Raw genomic sequence first — 20696 nt, forward strand, 5'->3', positions numbered from 1 at the left:
ACTACTAAAATAATCGATAGCTGCAGCCCTAATTCCACCTCTATGTATTTTGTGGTAAAATCTATATTTTTGTATTGTTATTGCCAGGGGTGAAAGTGAGCCAGAATGGTCAGGAACGCAGTTCCGGTATAAGATTCAGGGCCGGAATGCAGTTCCGGTAAAAGATTCAGGGCCGGAATGCTGTTCCGGTACACGGTGCTTTGACTCCGAAAATATGACGGCAACTGTCAAAACACTATGTAAAAAAAAAATGCTAAGCTGCCACACATGCATTTTATCTCCAAGAAGAAAACAATCTACCAACATCAGATTTACATACACAAGTGTTAACAACAAGCATAATAAAGTACTTGTGTAGCGTAATCCGTTTCCACCAATATTTATTATTTATTTTATTCCATGGACGCAGGGAGGTTTCCCCAGCTGCTGCAGTTATCTGAGTCTGACGATGATGAGTCAAGTCAATGTGCGAATGCAAAGCAAAACGCCTGGACCCATTTATCCGTTCAATTGGCTGACATACTGACATGTGATCAGCAGAGATAGTTCGCTCTGATTGGTTCAAATGTGCATGTTTTCTGGAACAGCAGAAAAAAAAAGAAAGAAAAAAAAAGGTTGTTTAATTGATGCGACAGAAAAAGAAAAAAGAGCAGTGCAACATAAAATGGATCAAATTTTTAAGAGCAACGAAAGAGTTGAGGAAGCTCATTTGTCATATTTAGTTTTATTTGCTCTGATGGGGAGGTTCAGAACAACTTAGCTGTCAATTTGCACTTTGGACTTATATTTGTTCATTTTTGTTAGGCTACTTATTCATTTCCTTATGATTTAAAAAAGTCAATGTTTGAGCGATCTTCAGAATACATTCCATTTCACTCTGCATAATATGAGTCATTTCTACTTATTCTTCTGAATGTATGTTACTTATGTCTTTATTATTTAAAAAAAAAAGTAAATGTTTACATTAACTTCAATTTAAATATACATCCTATGTTCTTAAGTAGTTAAAATTGACTTTTGGCATTTAGTATATGAGGAAATGAGGGAAAATAAAAATTAGGAGATGGATGCTGGGGTTATTGATGTTTTTGTTAACTTTTTTTTTTGCAAATCATTGAAAAAATACAACTTTGAATGAAAATCAGTTTTTGTATGTGTTATAGAAATAACGGTGCTAAATGTTTTCATTGCATTTCAGTAGTTTAAGAGATCTGACACCCCAATTTCTGGCTCCGTGGCGACCTTCAGGTTGGGGAGTTCCGGCAAGAAATTCTAGCCACTTTCACCCCTTGTTATTGTATAAATGCTACTATGTAGTGTTTAGTCGCTCTCCCTTCCTCATTCCCTCACTAACAAACATAGAGGTGCTATTGTCCATATATTTTTTTTAGGGCTGTCAAACGATTAAAATTTTTAATCGAGTTAATTACAGCTCAAAAATTAATTAATCGTAATTAATCGCATTTAATCGCAATTCAAACCATCTATATAATATGCCATATTTTTCTCTAAATTATTGTTGGAATGGAAAGATAAGACGCAAGATGGATATATATTTTCAACATGCGGTACATAAGGACTGTATTTGTTTATTATAACAATAAATCAGTTCTAAATCAGTTATAGAAATTTTATATTAAAACCCCTCTTAATGTTTTCGTTTTAATAAAATTTGTTAAATTTTCAATCAAAAAATAAACTAGTAGCCCGCCATTGTTGATGGCAATAATTACTTACACTATAAAATCAGTCGCACCCAAACGCCAGCAGAGGGCAGCAAAACTCCGCAAAACACAATTAACAGGTGGGCCTTTCACTCTAGTGACATTTAAATATGTCTGAGCTGGGCAAGTGCGTTAATTGCGTCAAATATTTTAACGTGATTAATTTAAAAAATTAATTAACGCCAGTTAACGCGATAATTTTGACAGCCCTAATTTTTTTCTATTCACTATTCTCCCCTCTCAATTAAGGTCTGTCACAGTCACAGCCAAATACACTGTAAAGCTGGTTAAACTGTAAGTTATGTTGCTGTACGGTGTGTTAAATTATTGTTCATGTGCCCCTTTTGACATATGTATGAGCACCTGCCTCTCCATTGGTCTCTGCACGGCCCTGCTGGTCATACACTCGTTTAGATCTATTTTGTGCATGGGAAAAAAATAAAGGAATCTCATACAAGGTCAGCTTTAACTCATTGGCTACCATTGACAGTGATACAATTCGAACCGATTTGAATTGGGAGGGAATGGCAGCAAATTAACAAATACCAACCCTCCCATTCAACTGGATTGGACGTCTACTCGTGACACACTCATCTGAATTCACAGCAGAAGGATGATTGGACGTCTTTCGTCGTCAAGGGCGCTGAAAGAATTAAGATCACTGTAATTATATGACCCAAATGACTTTTTGTTTTGCATTCAGTGGACACGCTTACAGTGGGTTTCACCAATGAAATCTTTAATATACTTGAAATTCATGAAATTTGGCAGCTTTGTTAACAGTACCCAGTGATTTGTCAAATTCAAAAGACACTTAAATAACTTAATTGAGACTTTAATTTTAGTTATTTTGTTAGCTGTACTGTGATAAATTTCAAGTCAATCGGGCTCCGTGGGTGACCACCCAATTGGATCGTCGAGAAAATGGGAATAAAAGTTATTTTTTATAATAATTACTTATTTATATCCTATATTGTGTAAATATTGACTTTAGCTGCCATGTGGCTTTCGGAAACAGGCCATCCAATCGACCCAGCAAGACTCTCGGGCTGAGTGAAAGCGAGAGTCCACTGGCCTTTGGCTCTTTTTCATAAAAATTGGACACCCACTGGCCTGCTTTCTGCTGGAGAAAAATATATTCCTTTATAACCCCCGCTGCCCCCCTTCTAAAACCGCTGCAGTGAATTACTAATAATAGACGCCTGGTATGAAATTCAACACACAATAGCATCTGAATGCTCTTAGCATCTCAGTTTGAGACGTGGCCCTACTGCTGATGCTTTATTATGCCCAGAAAAGAGAATTCCTCCAGTAATAATAATAACATGGTGCCCACACAAAGCTAATATTGTCATAGCTTAGCAGGACTAATGTGTCATTTCTGCTGCAACAAACAGGGGTGGCATGATGTTATTGTTTTGAAGATTATAGAGGGACAAAATTTAATCAGCGTCATAGCGCCCAACAAGGGGGACATATTTCCTGCTGTGGTTCGTACACATCCTTGCCAGCGTGAGGCCAGTGAATCACCGCCGGCGTTTAATTCCATCTTTTTTTTTTTTTTTTTTAACTCAGGGTCGTAGGGCCTTCTATCACGTCGTTCAATATGATTACAACAAAAAATAACTTTTGTTGTTGTGCTTTGCAGGGAACATCAACAGCAATGCATGAAATTGGAATAGAATCGTTTGCTAATTGAAGGCTTTGGTCTGACACAAAGGACTTTGTGAATACAAATGATCATCAGTTGGAATCAGAAGCTGCAGTCTGAATCACTGTAAATAATACATTCATTTGACCTCGAAGGACTGGCAGTCAATGCTTGTTTTAGTGCTATTGACGGCGATAGACAGCAAATCTGTTTGGACTGGATGGAATCTAAAATAAGTAAAAGATGATAATTGCTATTTTTTTCTTCCTTTTTTAAAATTTGAAATGTATATTTTTTAAATAATAAGCATTATGTATATAATCTTGGCATTTGACCCCTTAGCCAAACGCCGTGCGTTCATATTGTTGTAACCACCATCTGACTCCAAGAACCGTAACTTTGATAATCTGAAGAAAAGCTCTAACAACGGCTTTCCAAAAAGTAGACAACTGAATCCAAGGAGAGAACAGTTAAAAAAAAAAAAAACAAGAACAACAATGAAAATTGTCAGGCAAACAGAGGGAAAAAAACTGGGCATCCTGAGCAGTGTTGTTTTCGTCAACGATGACTATAACCAAAATATTTCGTCAACGAACAATTTTTTTCATGACAATGACAAAACGATAACTAGCTAAAAACGTGGTTTGGGAGACAAAACATAATGAGACTAATGCCAGTTTCCCTCTGACGAGACGAGAACAAGATGAAAATGGGCCATACTCTCTGTCACATGTTCTCAATGTGTGGCATTTTAGCTTGCATCATAGCAGTGTCTAGCTGTGTCACTCATGTGACATGCTGCTGCTCTACAGGCTTGCACACATGGACACGGTAAGATATTTTTTCTTATCTTGGCCAGAGAGAATATGCAATGTTGCTTTAGCCTTTAAAGGTCTGTGCTGAGTGTTCATCACACACTAAAGGCTGATTCATGCTTCTGTGTTGCAGTGACGATGAAGCGACGGTGTGTAGACCCTGTACCGTCATTGCCTATTCGAAGTTCTGCTTCAAGGGGATGCGTTACTCTGTAATTCACCACCATGCCACTAGAAGGTGTAATTTTGTTGTTGTACGGTTCTGGGGGACTGTTGTCGAATTCCTTTAGTTTTCCTCTGGTCATTGACAGTATTGGTAACAGTGATGGAACGTGTGTTTTTGCAGCTGCAGCTAATCAATATTGAACAACAAATGTTGGTAATACAAGTGTTAATGCGTAGGTGACACAGAAGACGATTGTGAATGTTTCAAAACGGCGGTGTTGTTGTGCTGAACCGGTGTAAGTTCACTATCCTCTTCCCCTCACTATCTACTCGCTCTCGCTATATGATTGGCCGAAGAGTCGAAATGCTCTCCCGTGAAATGCCTGTTTAAAAATGTTCCCGTTGTTACGTCTTGCGTTCGCTTAAAAGTGCCCATTTAAAAAGGAAACGCGATGGATGATACTACACACAGAGCGTATTATTAACAAATGTTAAAGTTGTATAATCATATAGCGAGAATAAGGAACGTCACTGACAAGCGCAGGCCCCCGCGGGTGGATAGTGAGGGGAATAGGATAGTGCGCCTACATCGGAAAAAAACATTTTGAGCGTACCAGTCATAGTCCTTTGACGTGACACGTAGGCAGGAGTTTTTGGAGGTGCACGTTAGGCTACGGCGTAGGGTCGTAAATCGAGTCTGCGTTAACGGCGTAGGTCCGCAGTCATCGCTACACAGAAACCAATCAGCCTTAAGAGTAACTTGCAGCGTTAGCATAGCATTTGTGTCAGCATTAGGCTAATGCTAACGGCCTCTTAAACTAGTTGTATTGAGTTCATTTTGCCTACACTTATAGATTGGTCAAAATTTTCTTTTATCCCAGACAATAGCAGATGATTTGATTATCTGACATGTTTCGGCGAACACCTCCTCCGCCTTTGTCAGAGGGACCCTCTGATGCCGAAACATGTCAGGTAAATAAATCACCTACTATTGTCTGGGATAAAACAAAATTTTGACGATAGGCCTCTTAAACTCTCGGACAACTTTTTTTACATACAGCATTTGGTGTCCAGGTAGGTATAATTAATTGAAAATAATGTACTGCTCAGTGTGTATTATCACCAAATTGGAAACCTTTATTTTTTATTTATTGTGGGAGCTAATTTTTTACATTTTACAGACAAAAACATTATTAGTAAATGTCAACTAAAACTTAACGAAATTAGTCTTGTGTTTTCGTCAACAAAAACTAGACGAAGACGAACACATTTTGAGATTACTAAAATATGACAAAGACTAATAAGTATTATCGTCCAAAAGAAAGATGAAAATTACAAGGGCTTCCAAAAACAACACAGATCCTGAGAAGTGATGACTTCTGACGAAAAATTTCATGTTTTTTTTAAGGTGCCGGGGGGCGGGGAGGCAGATCGGAGGATCTGTTGGGGCAGTGTCCAGTAGGAGTGGGAACCTCAGGGGACCTCACGATACGATACGATTCGCGATACAAGGCTCACGATAACGATTATATCACGATACAGCGATTATCGATATATTGGTCAGAAATTGGATACATGACATTCTACGATACAACTGTTGAAACGATAAAAAATAAAAATAAAAATAAATTAGAAAAAATACTGTTTGAGTCATTTATTAAACAGTGACACCTTTTCTGTGCAACATTGCTGTAAAATATAAATCTACTGCAAATTGTGCCCCTGCACATAGAGGAAACAAACCACGACCACTGATATCACTTTGAGAGATCGTGATGAAGGGCACCCTTAATTTCTTTAAAGTTTTAAATCTTTAAAAAAAATAATAATAATAAAAAGTGCCGTAGGTGTCAGCAGTTGAGCTTGGAGTGGGGCAATGATAAAATTGGTGGGTCTTTTCTTTGTATATGACCTTTGTTGCTTGGTTTGAGCACTTCCGCCATCTGCTTCAGCATTTAAGATGTCAGACTTGCTCAGTCACAGTCTTCCTCACCTTAAAAACAACAAAATAAAATAAAAAATATTAGCTACTTCATAGTGTTTGAGTTGAAATCCTGATTTTTTTTGTTGGAAGTATTGAATTAAAAAAATATATGAATTGAATGTATAGAAATTAAAAATTCAATAAATACCTATTTTTAATATGTAGGCTACATTAATTATCATGCACATCACTTTATATATCTTGGAACCTATTCAAACCATTTTTATAGCTTATTGTATCAAAATGACAGTAATAACAGTTTGTGTAGTAAACTAGATGGAAAGTGGTTCTGAAATAATATCAAATAAATCTGTAAATTCATGTGGGCTTGTTCGATATTCATTTTCATCCAGTTTAGGGTCCTGGTTTATTTTATATCATTCAACATCAAATGTCATCAAAATAATACATGTAAATTAACAAGTCAATTACATTGCAAAACTTTACCTCAAGTGATGAAAGCGAAGCTCACAAACTCCGGTGTCCACTACGTCACCAGCTCCCAGTGAAACTCATTTTTCTTAGACAATTCTTGCATACAGCAAAGTCCTTGTTCACCTTACTTCCTTTCTTGTTAGTGTAAAATCTAAAATGTGTCCCCATGTGTGATTTGTAGCAATATTTTTCTCATTTTTTCCTCCACCGTTCTCACGGAGCTTTTTTATTTTTTCAACCCACTTGGAGCTACCTCTTCTTCTCTAGACAACTTGTGCGCAATTTACCCTCACCGCCACTTCTGAGCGCCCCTAGTGGACCGCCAAGGAATTGCTCAACAAACATTGAGCAGTTTACAGCATCCATACTCCATTGTATGGCCAATATGTTAAATAAAAGTATCGATACTTGGCGGGAGCATATCGATAACCCATCGGGTTGTAAAATATCGCGATATATCGCTGTATCGAGATATTGTCACACTCTTAGTGTCCAGGGTTGTCACGAGGCTTTCGTTGGGTAAAAGAGTTCATGGCCCCTGTTGTTGGGGCGACGCTGATTAACTTCTGTGAGCGTCAGCCAGGAGTGGTCTGACTCTGCACACAAAGTCCTCTTAGAACAATTTATCCATTCGTTATCATATAGCATGGGTGTGACGTGGATCGTCAACTGTCAGCATACCGCCCTATTCTTATCACTTAGTCATTCATTTCTTCCATAAAGGGCTCTTTTCTGTATGTCTGCACAAATATTTTTTCTAATGCACTCATAATTTAGGTGTGTTTTATTGTTGATTACACTATGGTTGTAATATTTTTATTTTATTATGTACTAAAACAATAGTTTTGATGATTAATTTTATTAATTGTTTGAAGGTTTCTAAAAATGTGGGTGTCTTGGCCCTAACTAACATTTTGCACAGTTCTACTCGCTGCTTGTCACTGCTCTGGAAACACTGGTAGGTGCCTTTTAAATATGGGTCACTAGGAGACCTAGTGTTATACCACTGTTGTTTACTTCTTTTTATTGTTATTTAAAAACAGTTTTTGAAATGTTTTCCTTGTATTGTATGGTTGTAACTTGGACCTTGAGTCTGTTAATAAATCTGTCCGTCCGTCCGTCTATCTAACCGAAACCAGGCATGTATATGATCAGTGTTGTTAATAACGGCGTTACAATATAACGGCGTTACTAACGGCGTTATTTTTTTCAGTAATGAGTAATCTAATTAATTACTTTTCTCATCTTGGCAACGCCGTTACCGTTACTGAGGCGGGAAAGGCGTGCGTTACTATGCGTTACTAAGTTGGTTGAATAAAAAAAGTCTGAGAGAAACGGACTCACGTGGACGAGAACAGCAGGAGTGGGGAAGACGCCGTTGCAACCGCGATGCTAGGTGGCTCCAATAATACCTGATTGTAGCCATAGCCGACAAACTACGCCCACATGACACGGTAGATATCATATTATAGAACTAGATGCAAATAACTGACACTGCTGCATTGCCAACATGTTTTAAGGACTACATGCGTTAGTAAACAGCCGCCATCTTAAAGCAGTAGACCTCTCAGGAAGGCCCTGATGTAGAGATCCTTCCTAGCGAACCTAAGTAATTTTTTTTTTTTAAATCTAAAATGCTCCTAAATCGGCAAAATCTTCACTTAAATCTATCTTTAAATGATGAAACAGTTTTAAAACTTACACATGTTTAAAGTAGACAGAAGGGAACTAATGCAATAACGGGAGCAATTTTAACAACTTTAACGATTGATTCACAACTTTAAATGACTTCCATACATAGCAAAGGTTACTAGCTAGTTGTCGCAATACCCTTGTGACTAGTTAAGTGGAGGGTAAAGAATTGGGCTAGGGCAAATTGTCCCCCAAACCCTTTAAGCTTCACATTGTGTGACCTGTTTTTTTTTTTTTTTCCCTCCAAAAAAAAAAAAAAATATATATATATATATATCACTAGTTACTTTGCCAAGTAACTAATTACTCTTACATTCAGGTAACTGAGTTACTAACGCAATTACTTTTTGGGAGAAGTAATTTGTAACTGTAATTAATTACTTTTTTAAAGTAAAATTAACAACACTGTATATGATCATCAGTTAGCAGGTTAGTGAAAATATCATTTCCCTTCAACAAAAATGTTTAAATTCAGACAAAATGGATGAATATTTAAAAAAAATGAATATATAGTTTGATTCATTTTGATCGCTGCCACCCCTCCCTGTCAAATTGGATTGGACGTCAATCACCGTCAATGGCATGTTAGAAGTTAAGTGTATGAGGTATTAGTTAACTGGCTGAAAAAGAAAATTGTCTCCAAAAGATTAACATTTTTGACTAATTTGATAGTAGATTAGTTGTCGATTCCAGCCCTAGAGAGCAGTCTTGTATTTAAAAAAAAATTTTTTTTTTATAGCTTTACTCCAACAGACCCAGCGGCTGACCCTCGCCGATCATCGGTCTTTTGCTGAGGAGATGAAGATGCTGAAGACAATCCATTTGAATTGGGAACTCCAAGCCCTCCCATTTCAAATGGATTGGATGTCAGTGGCCACCAATTAGTTAATGGTGCCTCCTACAGGGAATTTTTATGATTCCAAAGATTTTTGCACAGCATATCAAAATAGATTTACAAACTCAATCAGATTGATTTCTAAATTTTAGTCTTAATAATTGTGTATTGTGAAAAATGGATGCGCTTCCCTTTCTCCTGTGTGTTATGGCATCAGCAGGGGGCAATGTTCTCTCACTCGAGGCTCCATCAGAGTCAAGGGCAAAATGGGCTCACATTCTCAGGCTCTGGAGGCCATGCAAACTATATCGTTTTCTCACTCACTTCTTGCTGCCATATTGCCAGTTGTATGTGTGAATATTTAACGCTGAGCAACAGCAATATTATACATACATTTACACAAGATGTGCCTATCAATAGTAAAAAGGTCGTGTATTTACGCCATTGTGGCACAAACACTACCCGCATGTTAATGTGGAAGGACTAAGGAGTGACATTAAAAGCTACTTATAGTGTCACATCAGCAATACAATACATTGCATGATAACAAGAGTGTTTAACACTCAATCAGCAATCAGCTATTGACTACATGGGCTGGCTCTCAAGCACATACGAGGGAATAGCTTGATGTATTAGGCTAATGAAAGGAGCCAGGGGGAAGAATACATCTGACATGAGTGTTCAACGCCTTGATTGCAATTTAAACCTTTTCTTTTTGTGCTCTGCAAAACGCTTGTAAGCCGGTTACATTTAATCAACAAGGGCTCTGCAAAGACATCACAATCGAAATGCCAAAACTGGATGAGCTAAACCATCTATCCATTTTCTATAGTGTGTATTTTTGTATTAACAACAGTGAGATTTTTTTTTCTTTAAATGAGTAGAAAAATTTCTTCTGTAAAAGAATTCCCCAGTTAGCGTTCTCTAAATTTTGACGTAGACTGATTGCTGGTTTTAAACATCAACCTGTCACCTCAAAATCCAAGAATTCACTGACACTGACAAACCTTTTTTGAGACCACAAGAGCATGGTGTGTCATAATATAAAAGGCCCAGTGGGAATGCACAAGTGGCATGTGTATAGGATGTACATTGCCATCATGTTAAGAAAACTGCCTACACACTGCCTTAGGTGTTTTAAAGCTAAGGCAATGCTTGCTGTGGAGTAGGCTACTGTGCTTTAAAAAAAATATATATATATATAACGCTTCATGTTATATGTGTTTGCCTCTGTGTGACCACCGTGGCACCTGTTTTAAAACTTCACCTTGCCTGTGACCAGAAGTGGGTAGAATAGCTAAAAATTCTGCTCAAGCAAGAGTAGTGTTACTTCAAAATGATATTACTCAAATAAAAGTAAATAAAAGTAGCCATTCAAAAAAATGTACTCAGGTACAAGTTAAAAGTAAATAAAATTAGTCATCCAAAAATGTACTCAGGTACAAGTTGAAAAAAAAAAAAAAAAAAAGTGAAAAGAATACTCAAGGAATTAGTAACATTGTGAGTAACTGCTTATGATGTTGGTTTTTTTTTTAACAATGTTTTTTTTTTTTTTTTTTAATCTTTATGAACTCTAAATATTATACTATTGTAGAAGAAGACGAAAACCTTTTACATAACCACATTAAGCCAAAGGGGGAAAAATAATTGAATTATGGCAGCAGAAAAAAAAATACAGAAATGAAGCATCATTCATCCAAAGAGCATGAGTGCCCTCTAGTGGACAAAACATATTTCGTATTATGAAACTAAAAGGATCATATCCCTGGTTTTCATTGGCAAATCAATGCCAAATACAAACTGGTAGAGAGGTTAAAATCCACACTTTCAAGTCATCTTGACGGCAGTGCTCAATGAGAAATACTTCTTTTTTTTTTACGGTGGTTTAAAGATGCCACGTGATTGAACAGCGTGCCGGCGTGATCATAGCTTGAGTCCAATTAGTATAATGGAGTCATGTGATTATTGTTGCGACGTCTCATTGGTGAAACTGGTAGCACCACTGTTGGCGTCTCTGGTGGAAAAAAAAAAGAAAAAAAAAAAGAGTGAAATCTAACGTGTAGAATAAAGAGGAAACACGTAATGTCACTAATTTACTCATGTACAAGTAAAAAGTATGGCTTAGTAAAACTACTTTTAGAAGTACATATTTCTCAAAACGTTACTCAAGTAAATGTAATGGAGTAAATGTAACGCGTTACTACCCACCTCTGCCTGTGACTTTGTATTTATAAAACTTAAAGGAATCATGTCCATCCCAGCGAAAGCAATTTTGTTTAACACATTGAAAAAACAGAATTGTATTTTTGTTATGTGTAATATTGGAGAAAAATATAAATAAAAGCCAGTATTTCCAGGAAGGGGCCATCCAACATGGGGGCAGACATTTATTCAATGCTGGTACTATTTTAGCCAATCAAATGTGAGTATCCCAAGTTGTCCGCCTTTCCTCGTTATGTCGTTAGACTCATTATATCATGCACCTGTGCTCGAGTCTATCAGGCCATGTCTACACCTAGCAGGGTATTTTATTTATTTATTTATTTTAAAACCAAGGATCCTGCCCTAATTCGTCGGGCACACAAGCACAAAAAAAAGCTTCCACCGCAAACCGCATTCATTAATTTTTAAGTACATTCATAACAATGTGCGAAATATAATTGTCCATAATACCCCCATCCCTTGCTTGAGTTCTTCAATATGAAGCACTGCAAGAGTTTGTAAATAAATGGAAGCAAAAAGCACCTGTTAAATTTACTACAAATGTAAACATTGGTCTCATGTGTGACGTAGGGACAACATTTGTAACAGTTAGTGACGTTTCCGCAGTTAAATCTTCGGTTATCAGTGTCAACATGATGGAGCCACAAACGCAGAATTCAAACATCTTCACTTTGGGCCCAATTTTCAAGATTACTCGATTAAATGTGAATGTGTATGATAGGCCAAACCGTAGAAAAAGTTATTTTTGTTACGTGTAGACATGGCCTCAGTGTGTCGGTGCATAGGTATAACTGACACCTCAATGGCTGTGTGTAAACTGCAGTGTCTTTTCTCGTGTTTAAACATCGTCTCCATTATCAGAGGTGGAGGAAATTTGAGATTTTCATTACTAAATACTTTGAGAAACTGTCTTTCACACGAAAGTTATTTTTACAAGGTGTTGGCTGTCCCTTTGCTTGTGACTGTGTGTGATTGGTTGGGAGACAACCTCTCTACCACTCGAGCAATGCAACCCAGGAAAAGAAATAAAGAGATCCCATTGTGTTAAGTGTGAAAGTGTATCCACCATATAAGAAATGTTACTGACTTGCCACTTGTTCTAATCCTAGTTAGGTCATGTTGAATGGCAATGTATATTGCCCTTCATCACACACACACACGCCCCCCCCCCCCCCCCCCCCCCACACACACACACAAAAAACATCTCTTCACAAGCTAACAGTTGACAAGGAACTATACACCATGTGTTGAATCTCTTAAGAAGCATTGGATTTATTATTGTTATTATTTATTTATTTATTTTTAAATCAAATACAAAGCAGGTGTTGGACTTTCTCCATTGGCAGAATATTGTCTGTGTTTTTTGTTGTCAGAATAAATCTTATTTTACTCATTGCTGACACATATTAATGCATATTTTAGCATTTTGACTGTGGATACAGATTTTTTTTTAAGCATTCCATTTTATCGGAGTCTATTCACACAAGGAAAAAAAAGTTTAGGAAAACAGTATAAACAACTCTGCTTGTGCACTTCTTCTCCCATGATGAACTTCAGACTTGTTTCCAGGGCAACGGCAGTGTCTCATCACCAGCCATCAGACGGAGTGACACGAGAGGTGCTGTTATATCTTGAGGACAGATCGTCATGGACTTATGGACTAACCCCAAAAATGACCTACGACTAATCCAGTTCCCTTCCCCCACTTCCCAACATCGCCGTGAGGCGTAGGATGGGTTGCTGCGAGTCCCTAGAATGGCCGTATACAATCCTTCCCCCTAAATATTTACTTTGAGATTTGGTATTTTGGTTTTAATCTGTTGTTTATATGCTTCCTCCCCATGATTTCACTGTTTTATTGCCCAGAAAAATAGTGTGGGAGTTTGCTTCCCCCCCTCATACATCCTCTTGTTGAAATTTATAATCAGGGCGCCCTTATCTCTGACCCGGCAGGCTTTCTGCCCTATTCCCCTTTCTATGAGTCTGTGGTTACTTTTCTCTGGACGAGTTGTACCTAGAATATCTTTTCGTTGCGCTGTACTTGCTACATCTGCAATGACAATAAAATCTATGCTTTTTTAATTTTTTAATTTTTTTATTTTTTATTTCACTTCTGCATTTGGTAAAACAAAAAGTCGTTCGTCACGCTGCGCTGATATAATTATAATAATATATATATATATATATATATATATATATATATATATATATATATATATATTAGGGCTGTCAAACGATAAAAATTTTTAATCGAGTTAATTACAGCTTAAAAATTAATTAATCGTAATTAATCGCAATTAATCACAATTCAAACCATCTATAAAATATGCCATATTTTTCTGTAAATTATATATATATTCTGTAAAATAAATTGTTGGAATGGAAAGATAAGACACAAGATGGATATATACATTCAACATACGGTACAAAAGGACTGGAGTGGGCATTTCACTCTACTGTCATTTAAATCTGTCTATGCTGTCCTCACTCCGAAGCGTCTACTTTTTCCAAAGCTAGACAGCTAGTGAACGACGCCTTAATAATTAGACTTCTTCCTTTTTCATCTGATTTATTCATAAAATGGCCTCAAACCATTGTCCTCTTTAGACTGTCGTAAAACTACAAAAAAAAAAGTACACAAGCATTGCATTAGCAACAACGTTAGCTTAGCACGCTATACAGGTTCACTAAACATAAACAAAAAGCGTCTCATACAAAAAATATAACATTTCGCTTACTAACATATATGTACATTCTTTACAACAACCATACTTACGGACAAATCTTGTCCAAGGATCATATAAGCACAACATTATCAGCCCGAGACGTCGTGCAGCCATAATGAACTGGAAAGAAAACAATAAACCATGTCGCAAAGCGACCACAAGAGTTCGCTGTTGGACAGCACAAAAAGTCTGTAAAACTTACCAAAAGGCAGAATACTTTCTGAGCGGGACATGTGCGTTAATTGCGTCAAATATTTTAACGTGATTAATTAAAAAAATTAATTACCGCGCGTTAACGCGATAATTTTTGACAGCCCTAATATATATATATATATATATATATATATATATATATATATATATATATATATATATATATATATATATATATATATATATATATATATATATATATATATATATATATATACAGTATATATACTCAATATGGTTATATAATTGTCTGAGTATTTGTGCTTACTGACTGACTGGCGACTATTTAAGGGTGTAGTCTACCATGATCTACGCCATGATCCAGAGTAGGATAAGTGTTGTGGAAAATGGATGAATGGGTATTTGTGAGTAAGCAGGCTGCTTCCTTGTTCATGATGGCCGATAGAATAACAATTCCCCGCCCTGGTTTTAATAGATACCCTGATGCAGAAGCACTAATTCAAATCACATGATAGGATCTTTGATTTGAAGCGAGCTAATCCGTCGTCAGTGAGGTTGAAAGAGAAGAAGAAGAAGCACTGGAAGGAGAACAGAGGCACGGCTGATATACGGCGCTCATTTAGCACAAAGAAAATTGGGGCAACGGGGGGTGTAAGGCATTTGAAGTTTGGCAGATGAAATTAAAAACAGTTCACGCGAGCTGCTCAAAGCTCAACAACAAAGGAGGAGAAAGTAGATGATGAAGATGATGATGAAGCGGCTCATCCAGAGAAGGAGGGAAAAATTCTCATTTTCATCAAGCACTTATGTGTGGTGGTGGTGCTCAAATTTGCACTTGTAATTGTTTCTCTGATGAGTATGTATAGCAAACACATGCAACGCCTAGGGCATGAAGATTTTGAAGGGCAAACGTCTATTATATTTTGTTCAATCAGATAATAGGAGAAATTCTTGAAATTCATACTTTTAAATTGAAGATAAACATGAATATTCAAAATCTTTTCACTACATATCTCAGGTGGAGGTGGATTTTTATCATTGCTAAACAATTATCACCATCACCATGGCCTTGATTTTCTCACAGTGAGATAGTCTGCTTTTACAACGGTAACCTGCTGTCACTTATGGTATGAATACATCATACAAATATAGGTTATATGAATACCAGTGGGTACTTAACTTTCAGTTGTTGTTATAAGTGTTGCACTCTCACCAAATGGGGGAGGAGATATCTATGAATTCAAGTCTTTTAATAGGGATGTTTACACTGTAAATCCTAATCTATAAATAGAATGCAAAAATGCTTTTGAAACACAACCATATTTTAATGATGTACTGTATGGTTCCTACATTTTTTGAACCACACAATTTAGGAATAAAATAATAAACCAGATTAAATTAAAGTTGCATGGATCTTAACCAGGCTCGAGACATTATAGTCAACAACATAATGTCTAATTTACTGTTATGACCTTCGTAGTTATCAGGTAGTTCCACTGTTTGGGATAACTGTGTTTGCAATTTAGCGAATAATTTTTCACAATATGCTCTAGATATTCCTAAATATAATGCAATGTAATGTAATGTAATGTAATGTAATGTAATGTAATGTAATGTAATGTAATGCAATGCAATGCAATGCAATGCAATGTTATGTAATGTAATAATCTGGCTGCCCCAGGAGTGATATAGACCCTACTCACATGACGTCACAACCACGCCCCCGCGCCATATTGTCCGTCAACTCGTCGTGTTGATGCATTACCGCTACGTAAATTCCTCCTATTATGGCGTGTTTTTCTGCTCGTTAACATTAATAATCAAAATGGTGAAGGCAGGGCCGGGGTGGGACTCATTTTCGGCCCTGGAATTTCATGCCTCAGACCGGCCCACTCATTTAAAATTATGTCATTATGCATACACGTGTTAAGTTCAGTGTTCTCTAAAGCCGTGTACTGTAATTCTGTGTATTCCAATTCAGTGCAGGTCATGGTTGTTTAACAAGGTGGCTTTATTTTAACAAGTGCAACACAACATATTTTGAACAAATTTAAAAATGGATTTAAAAAAAAACTATATTAAATGATACATTTGAAAAATAAATTAGGCCTGTCAAATGATTAAAATTTTTGATCGAGTTAATTACAGCTTAAAAATTAATCGTAATTAATCGCAATTCAAACCATCTATAAAATATGCCATATTTTTCTGTAAATTATTGTTGGAATGGAAAGATGAGACACAAGATTGATATATACATTCAACATAAGGTACATAATGTTAGGTCCTCTTCCCCTTCCTTTTGAGACATGCCCACCTCCAGCAGGTGTGCATGTTTTTACTTGATTACAGGTCAGACGAGTGGAGCGGCCACACCTGAGGGCAATTAACATCAGCCAGCCTTAAAAGCCAAGCAGACGCTCCACCTCGTCGCCCGATCAACTCGTCTGGTTCCACCGTCAGTTGTTTCTCGCATTGCTTAGATACGTTCCTCTGATCACCGGCTCACGACTTGTTTTTTTCTCTCGCTCCAGGACCTGTTCTCTGCGCGCCCCTTGTCGGATTCCACGCCTGTCTCCCTCCGAGCTCCCTTGCCTCACGCCAGCTCAACTACCCCGAGCCAAGTCACCAGCCCTCGCCACACTTTTGTGATCACTAATAAAAAGAGCACGCATCTCACCCCTGTGTGTCTGCTCCGGGATCCTCTCTTGCTCACGCAACCCTAACAGTTTGATCGGGCCATAATGGATCTCGCAGACAACCTCGCCAGCTCGCCTACATCACTCATTGACCACCACCAGGCCATAGAATCGCTCTTCCATAAGGTAACGGACATCACTCATTCACTCCAAGCCATACAAAAGCAGCTCACACCACTGCCTCAAGCCCGCTTAGCCGAGCCAGCACCACGTTACGCCGCTACTCCTCCGTTCCACATACCCACAAATAACCCGGCGTCATCGTTGACTTTCCGAGAGCCTCACGTGCCCGCACCGGCGCCTTACGACGGCAATCTCGGCACTTGTCGCGCCTTTTTGGTGCAATGTAGCTTAGTTTTTGAGCAACAGCCGTCCACATACCACGAAGACAGAGCAAAAATCGCCTACCTCATTGGCTGTTTGCGGGGCACCGCGTTGGATTGGGCGTGCTCAGTGTGGCAGAGTGGTTCGCCGGTATGTGCCACGTATCCTCGTTTCACGGAGGAAATGAGGAAAATATTCGATCATCCAGTCCGTGGAAAAGAAGCCGCCAAGCGGCTCTTGTCTGCTCACCAGGGGACTCGGAGCGTCGCCGAGTTCGCCGTTGAGTTCCGGACATTAGCGGCTGAAAGCCGCTTTAATGACGAGGCGCTGCAGGAGGTGTTCGTCCGCGGTCTTAATGAACGCCTCAAAGATGAATTGGCCGCCCGTGATGCACAATCTTCCTTGGACGCTGTCATAAAACTTTCCATCAATATTGACAATCGTTTACGCGAACGTCAGAGAGAGCATAGCACACAGTTAACCACCATGCCTCCCCCCTCCACTGTCTTCCGTCGGCCAGCTCCACGTCAACTTCCTCTCCAGGCCACAGGCGCTGCACCCGCGATATCGCCCCCTGCTGTAGACGCCGAGCAACTGCAACTGGGGCGCATCAGGCTGTCTCGGGAGGAGCGCATGCGTAGGTTTGACGCACGCTTGTGTATTTACTGTGGGAAAAGTGGTCATTTTCTGCGTAGCTGCCCAGTGCGTCCAGGTTCACCAGTAGAGACGCTACTTGTAAGCCACATGTCACACAACTCCTCGGGTCGGTTGCAGCTCACAGCTACCCTCTCTTTGCGGGGCCAGTCACGCTCGGTAGATGCCCTAGTTGATTGCGGTTCAGACGAGAACTTTATTGATCAAGAGCTCGTGGCACAATTAGGGCTGATTACGCACCCGCTCCCCGTGCCATTGAGGACCACTGCACTCGACGGGCAGCTCCTCTTCAGTGTGGATCAGAAAACTGAGGCCATCAAGCTGCTCCTGTCAGGCAACCACCAAGAGGTGAGCACTTTCCTAGTCTTTGTGAGTCCCCGCACACCCTTGGTCCTTGGGTTACCTTGGCTCAAGAAACATAATCCCACCATAGACTGGTCCCTTCCCAAGGTAACCGCTTGGAGTCCGTTCTGCCACATTAACTGTCTCAAATCTGCTCTAGTGCCATCCTGTCCCGCTCAGAAGCTGGAGCAACCAGACCTCTCAACTGTCCCGGAATGCTACCACGAGCTCTGGCAGGTTTTTAGTAAGGATCGTGCGATGTCGCTCCCTCCGCATCGTCCGTACGACTGCGCCATCGACCTCCTTCCTGGTGCTGCTCTGCCCAAGGGTCGGCTATTCAACATCTCACAACCGGAGAGGGAGGCGATGGAGAAGTACATCTCCGAATCCCTGGCCACTGGCACCATCCGTCCCTCCTCCTCCCCGGTCGGCGCAGGCTTCTTTTTCATAGGCAAGAAGGATGGTGGCCTGCGGCCCTGCATCGACTACCGAGCCCTAAACGACATCACCATCAAGAATAGGTACCCTCTTCCACTCATGGACTCCGCTTTCACCCCCCTCCATAGTGCTACGATTTTCACAAAGCTCGACCTGCGCAGCGCTTATCACCTCGTCCGCATCAGAGAGGGGGACGAGTGGAAAACTGCATTTAATACGCCCCTGGGGCATTATGAATATTTGGTCATGCCTTTTGGCCTCACTAACGCCCCTGCAGTTTTTCAGAACTTGGTTAATGACGTCCTCCGAGACTTCATCAACAGATTTGTGGTGGTCTACCTTGATGACATCCTGATATTCTCACGCACCCCCTCTGAACACAAAGATCATGTCCATAAAGTTCTCCAACGTCTTCTCGAGAACAGACTCTTTGTAAAGGCTGAGAAATGTGAGTTTCATGTCAACGAGACCACATTTCTTGGCTACATCGTTGGCAAGGGCCAATTGCGAATGGACCCAGCGAAAGTTAAGGCAGTCCTGGAATGGCCACGCCCCTCTGACAGAAAGCAGCTCCAGCGCTTTCTCGGCTTCGCCAATTATTACAGAAGGTTCATCCGAAATTACAGCAGGATTGCAGCTCCCCTCACAGCCCTCACCTCTACCGCCACACAATTCCATTGGTCTGATCCTGCCGGCTCCGCTTTCAGTGACCTCAAGGCCCGTTTCACTTCGGCACCTATATTGGCCCCTCCTAACCCATCGCTTCAGTTCATTGTAGAGGTTGACGCTTCAGAGACGGGCGTGGGGGCAGTGCTGTCACAACGGAGGCCTGCCGATGGTAAGGTTCACCCATGCGCCTTCTTCTCCCGCAAACTGTCTCCTGCAGAGCGCAATTACACCATCGGAGACAGAGAACTCCTGGCAGTCAAGTTGGCCTTGGAGGAATGGCGCCACCATCTGGAGGGAACATCGCAACCCTTCCTTGTGTTAACTGATCACAAGAACCTCGAATACCTGAAGTCAGCCAAGCGACTAAATCCACGACAGGCGAGGTGGGCCATGTTTTTCTCCCATTTCTACTTTACTCTGTCTTACATCCCAGGTTCAAAAAACACCAAGCCAGATGCCCTTTCACGTCAGTTCCAGGCCAGCGAACCAAGGGAAGAGCCCGCACCCATCCTCCCACAGACCTGTTTCCTTGCTTCGATGGAGTGGGAGATCGAGGGAATGGTGAAGGAAGCCCACGGTGAGCACCCGGACCCCCGAGAGGGCCCTCAGTCTGATCTCTTTGTTCCCGAGTCCCTACGTTCCCAGGTGCTGGAGTGGGCACACTCGTCCCGCCTCTTCTGCCACCCCGGCATCAGACGGACACTCGCCGTGCTGCGCCAGCGGTTTTGGTGGCCATCCATGTCGGAAGACACAAGGTCATTTGTCCTCGCCTGTACAGTTTGCGCCCGCAGCAAAACTTCCACCAAGCCCAGCTCTGGACTCCTCCGCCCCTTACCAATTCCAAGCCGCCCTTGGTCACACATCGCTCTGGATTTTGTCACCGGTCTCCCCCCTTCCAGAGGTAACACAGTCATTCTCACCGTGGTAGACAGATTCTCCAAGGCAGCCCATTTCATCCCCCTTCGCAAGCTTCCCTCGGCCAAGGAAACTTCAGACTTGCTCACTCACCATGTATTCCGCTTACACGGCATCCCAGCAGACATTGTCTCCGACCGAGGACCGCAATTCACATCTCAGGTCTGGAGAGCATTTTGCACTGCACTGGGTATCGGGGTGAGTCTGTCGTCGGGGTACCACCCTCAAACA

The 20696-nt window shown here is 40.2% G+C and overlaps 1 long non-coding RNA gene across 1 annotated transcript; it reads right to left on the reverse strand.

The window, feature by feature from the left end:
* Positions 1-5980: 5980 nt before the first annotated feature.
* On the reverse strand, positions 5981-7040 carry LOC130930452 (uncharacterized). The gene is made up of 2 exons (XR_009067057.1): positions 6787-7040; positions 5981-6348 (listed from the first exon to the last, which is right to left on the reverse strand). It is a non-coding gene; the product is annotated as an uncharacterized LOC130930452 (long non-coding RNA).
* Between the last annotated feature and the right edge of the window lie 13656 nt (positions 7041-20696).

Source organism: Corythoichthys intestinalis, chromosome 14 (genome assembly GCF_030265065.1).
Source record: "Corythoichthys intestinalis isolate RoL2023-P3 chromosome 14, ASM3026506v1, whole genome shotgun sequence".
Lineage (NCBI taxonomy): Eukaryota > Metazoa > Chordata > Actinopteri > Syngnathiformes > Syngnathidae > Corythoichthys > Corythoichthys intestinalis.